This window comes from Centruroides sculpturatus, unplaced genomic scaffold, assembly GCF_000671375.1.
Source record: "Centruroides sculpturatus isolate CEXI.00-Female unplaced genomic scaffold, Cexi_2.0 scaffold1336, whole genome shotgun sequence".
NCBI lineage: Eukaryota > Metazoa > Arthropoda > Arachnida > Scorpiones > Buthidae > Centruroides > Centruroides sculpturatus.
In genome coordinates, this window is record NW_019385428.1 from 3,742 (window position 1) to 9,327 (window position 5,586).

Sequence of the window (5,586 nt, forward strand, 5' to 3'; positions counted from 1 at the left end):
TCGCTTAGGAAAGAAAAGGGAATAACTTAATCACGCAGTTGAATTAATTAATTTATGACAGTTTTTTGAAGCACCAATTTACAATAGTCAACAANGAACCAGGCTTATATTTGTTTAAAAATAACTAATTATATTTAAGTAATTTTGTAGAGTACGTTTTATATCTTCATAATTTGTTGTTACACAATTATTTTGTGTTTATTATATTAAATACTTGTCTTTTGGAATAGATTGACAATTTTAGTTGTTAATCTATTCAAAACAATTAACAATTTTCATTTACTCATATGTAAGCTCGTTTAATCTTCAATTTGATCTCTTATTTTATTGTACAGTAACGTGATGTTTATTAAAGGAATTTTCTTTATAATTGCAATGATGTCAACATTAAGATGTATATTAACTCATATACATCTTAAGTTTATATTGTCTTGGGTATAATCAAGCGACATTGGCATTGTTGTTTAATTTGTTTTAATTAAAGTATATTACAAAATTATCAAAATTATCTAAAAAGTTTAATTACAATATTTTTAAAATTTGCCACGAATTCAATTGAATTCCCATCTGCCTGTTTGTTTGTTTGTTTGTTGTGACAACGACTGAACTGATTTCTATGAATTTTGGTACATATATTCAGGATAGTCTGGAAAGGCTATTTCGCCAGGCTACTTCAAATTCACATCTGTATGTCTGCCTGTTCGAGTATCACTTGAGAATGACCGAATCCTTCTGAAACAATAAACTGTGTTTAGATTAAATTTCGATGTAAAATAGTTTTTGGTCGGATTTATTATAAGTACGTATTCTTTTTCCGTGTGTATTTTTATATGAATATATTACCTTTACTTAATATATCATTTTTCCGAGAGAAGCCGGGTACCTCAGCTTTTTATTCAACATTTATATTATATAGCTAATAATTAAAACGTAGATATTGATAGATAGAGTTACAGATGAATGAAATTATCTAAATACCGAAAAAGCAATACAATTAATGCAAATTTAATCAAAATTCGAAAATGAATTTTTATTTTAGAAATTTTTATATTTGTTGAAAATAAATAAAAATCGAAAAATCAGCTTCATTTATATTTCAGTAGTGCTTGAAAACGTTTTTCAACTTGGAGTATTGTTTTGTGTTATTTTATTTTATTTTTATTCCTTATTTACTTTTTCGCCATGTAAATAACTTTTTACTTGCTTATATTTATTTATTCGAATCGAATTGTTAATTAAGTTTGGATAAAAATTAAAAAAAACTATAGATTTAAAAATGTTTTCAGAAATTTTTATGGCAGTTTTGAAAGAAAGAAAGAAAGATGCACTTAATATATTTATTATTTATTAAGTTTGAAGTAAAAAATATGAATTGGATATAACTTTGTGTACAGAGTAATTTAGAAAGTTAGGACTACAAAATAATTTGTATAAAAAGTTATTTACTAAACTACAACTATTAAAATAAAAATGATTATTCTTCGATAATAAAAATGAAAATAAGAAATTTCTTGTAACTTTAAAATATCAAATATGATGGACTCTTAATATTAAAGTTAATAAAAGTTAATAAAAACTGATTTTAGTAGTTAATAAATGTTATGCTTCAATAAATTTATTTTAATCAATTAAAAATTATTTTACTTTTTATTGATAAAAACAAATTTATTGAAGTATAACACTGGTTCCTATTTGGGTGTTAGAAACATGAATAAAATCCGGAAAATACCACGTGGCCAGCGCGTTGGTATGCACGAACCCGCGATTAAACTACCAGTTTTTCGTGGTTTTGTCACTGGCCACTGGTAAAAAAATATTTATATGTATTAAATATTTATCGTTAAATTTCAAATGGGATATAGTTATACAATAAGAAGACTATGATAATATATACATATATATAATTTATAATTAGAATATTCATTACTGTCCATTCATATTATCAGAAATAATAATTTCGATATGACTTGTAAGAAAAATTCTTTCCATTTAGATATGGATTTGATCTGAAATCTTTGCATTGCCTGTAGCTTTTTTTCTACGTATTATTTATATAAACCAGTAAATTTAATAAAGCATTTAACTAAATAACAAAGCAAGATTTAAATCAAAGTTATAACAGCAATTTATTTAAAAAACGTATTTTTTAATATCTTTATATTCGCAAGTATAACATCAGCTTGTCTGAATTTGTATACATATTTCAAATAGAGGTAACTGACTCAAATGTTTTTTATATATCAGATTTTTTATTTAAAAATCCGGGGTTGTTTTTAATAAATTGAACTGTCGCGCAGTATAGAACTCTTCGCAGTACCCGTTATAGTGATTTTGATAATCGTAATTACCGATATTAGAAAGATATTATAGATGTAATATCTATATTATTATAAAATAAGATATACGGGATTGCCTACATTGTACAATATTGAGAGGTTATAACGAAAGGAGAATGGTCTCCCAAAATATTTTTCAGAAATGTTTGTTGCGGAGAAGTTACTTCTGCTATCTTTAGGATGAAGATTATGGAGAAATGTCTTAAGGCCATGAAGTTTACATCGGGATATACTGTATCTCGCTCCAGTTTGAGGATCAATTCCACGACTTAGCTCTCCAAATCTTCTAAATCTTCTTCACTCTTTCTCTCGAGTGTAGTTTTCCCTTTTATTTACCTCATTCTTTCTTCAAGTTGGGTATTCTGACCAATCGAAAGTCCAGAATATTACCACGTGCTGTTTGTGTCGGACGCTTTAATTTAAAGAAAACAATGCCGACGGACCGATTTATCTCTATATGTGAATGGTTTTATAGTGTTGTTTACATGTACAGTACGTCAACCCTCTAACAAACAACTCAAAGCTGTTCATAAACAAAGATCAGCTTTGAGTTGTTTACCTAAGGCTAGGCTAGGATCTATATCGATTAAAAGAACCGATCCTTACATAGGTTAATCAATATAAGAATGGATATTGTAGCATCATGTAAGAATTAGTAAAGAGAAAAACTATTTTTTGAATTTAACTCTTTTTACTTTTCCGGCTGTTATATATAACAGAAGGAAAGTGTGGCAATCGGTCAAAAATGACCTCCTCCACAGATTTTTATATTTTTGGACTCAGGAAACCTTGAAACGACGAGAAATGCAAAAAAATGGGAATTTTTTTCCTGTGTATATAGATGTTAAGTGTGTATGGGGGCACGATTTTGTTCAGCCTGTTTGAAGCTTAATAACTCCTGTGTTTTTTGTCAAAAATTTCTGAAATTTTGCAAGGGGATTTATTTATTAGGGGATTGATACTATTAAATTTTGGTAAGCAAAGGTCGAAGGGGTGGGGAGATAGTGGGGTCGTGTGTATCTCTAATAGAGTCGGACTTAATGACGATTTTACTCGTTATTATCATTCACAATAATATATATAATATCATTTTTATAAAGCCCATCCCTACCCTCAAAATTAGAGCCCTTTTGACACTAAGAGTGTCTTGTTTTAAGCCATTGTGGTTTGGCTAGGCCTACAATGGGATACAGCCGGGTAGTGAGACACGGGGCCTAACTTTTTCGGGACAGACCATCCACGAAAATTTCCTAGAATTTTTCATTCGTAGGATTCGATCCTTCCTCCTCTAAAGCAGTGGGATGATGCTTAACCGCTTTGTACAGTACGTTGAATTCAAATAAAATTTAAGTAAATAAATAGAATTAAAATAATTCTTTGAATGTTGCTGAATGAAATTTAAACTTTCAGCATCACAGATTGATATTTTATTATTTTTATGTATTTTAAAGTGACTTAAGAAATTTGAATTTCATTTCAGGTATTTTAAAAAATATTTCACAAAATATTTGGTTTGATGAGCTGAGATAATGCAACACAACGGCGATCTGCCAAGGGAGAACTTTCTATGAAAATATGGCCCTAACTAGGTGTTATAAACGTGGATAAAACCCAAAAAACTCCACGTGCACAGCTCACATTAATTTCAATTCTATAATATTGTCCAAACAATTTAATACTTTCTTCACACAAAATTCATTTATGACAACAGAAATATTCAGAGACTTCGTCTTAGGAATGTAAGAGAATTTTAATTTCAATTCATTTTTATTTTTATCGTATATATATATGCTCAATAATGTCTTTAGCTATTGCATACAATTATTATAACTCTTGACTATTTCGCTTAGAAAATACTTCAGTTGATTTAATGCAATAAATGTATCCTTCTTGCATAATTTATAAGCTAGAGAAGTTGCCATTTAAAACTACGGATTAAACGAAACATCAGGAATTAATATTTCTGAAACTTTTACAGATAAAATGCCGTCATAGCGGTATTCTCTTTGTATTTGTTTTATCTGTTAAAAGCTACTTAAATAAAACTAAATTAATATTTAAAATTATTGAAGCATTGCTATATCATATGCGGCATTATTATTTATAGCTGACGTACCGATTATAATTTAATATTTATCCTTAATTCAGTTCAATGTAGATGAGTATTTGTCATTCAATAAAGTATTAAACACTGAATTTTTTAAAGCAGAATATATATATTTTGACAAAAAAAATTAATTTTCCCATTCTTACATTGAGAAGTTAGCGTATCATTCAATTAAAAATGTGTGAATCCGATTGAATGTTTATAAATCGATTATATAACATACTTTAAAAAATTAAAAATATGAATATTTTAAAACTAATTCGAAAATATTAAACAGGTAAAAAGCTTAATTTTGATCTTCTAATCTAAACAATAATGTATTTTAATAGGTTCTAAATCATGATTATTATCCAAGATCTAAGCACTTGGATGTAGATAAAATTAAAAGTACCTTTAAAATTTAATCCGGAAAGAAAGTACGATTTCTTATAATGATGATAAAAATCAAAATTGCTTTTAAACAGCTGGCAAAAAGTTTTTAGCGAATTTAATATCATTGATTTCATTCAAATTATTGATTATATATTCTGTCTCTCATCAAGAAAATATTATCTCTTCTTTCTGCTCTTCATATTTATCTAGCGATTATAAAACGAGTTTCTTATTTTAAACGTCTTTTAATTTGATTTCGAAGAAATGATTTCCATTCTGGATTGTGTTTTTATATTATATTCCGTTGTTTTATTTTCAAATAAATTTAGAAAAATGTGTTATATTGCAGTCTTCATTTTTTCAAAAGTGTTTGATTAGATTAAAATTTCACTTGTTCTCAAACTGAAAATATCAAAATTCTTTTCTACCTTTTCCTCTTTTTTATCTAATTTAGAAATTCTGTTTTTATATCAAATTTTTATTGTGTTTGGAGATGACTTTCTACCCTTTAATTTCTAAATAATGATACAATCAGAATGCTAAAAAAAAAAAATTAAATTCTTAACTGTACAATCGCTTTTCAATTGTTAAAATATTCGATTATTGTTTTAACAATTATACATTCGATTTGCTTTATTTATTGCTTTATTTTATAAAATCAAGTAGAAATAAATTTTCTGTACAAAAATTCCATAAACATTATTGGAAATTATTTGAATTTATATAAGAGTATCTACGGATTTGGAAATTTTGAATTTATTCGAGATACTT

General features: G+C 27.0%; 1 long non-coding RNA gene across 1 annotated transcript; it reads right to left on the reverse strand.

The window, feature by feature from the left end:
• Window positions 1-547: 547 nt before the first annotated feature.
• On the reverse strand, window positions 548-5,206 carry LOC111638889. Its single transcript, XR_002758972.1, has 3 exons — window positions 4,835-5,206; window positions 844-970; window positions 548-732 (listed from the first exon to the last, which is right to left on the reverse strand). It is a non-coding gene; the product is annotated as an uncharacterized LOC111638889 (long non-coding RNA).
• Window positions 5,207-5,586: the final 380 nt, after the last annotated feature.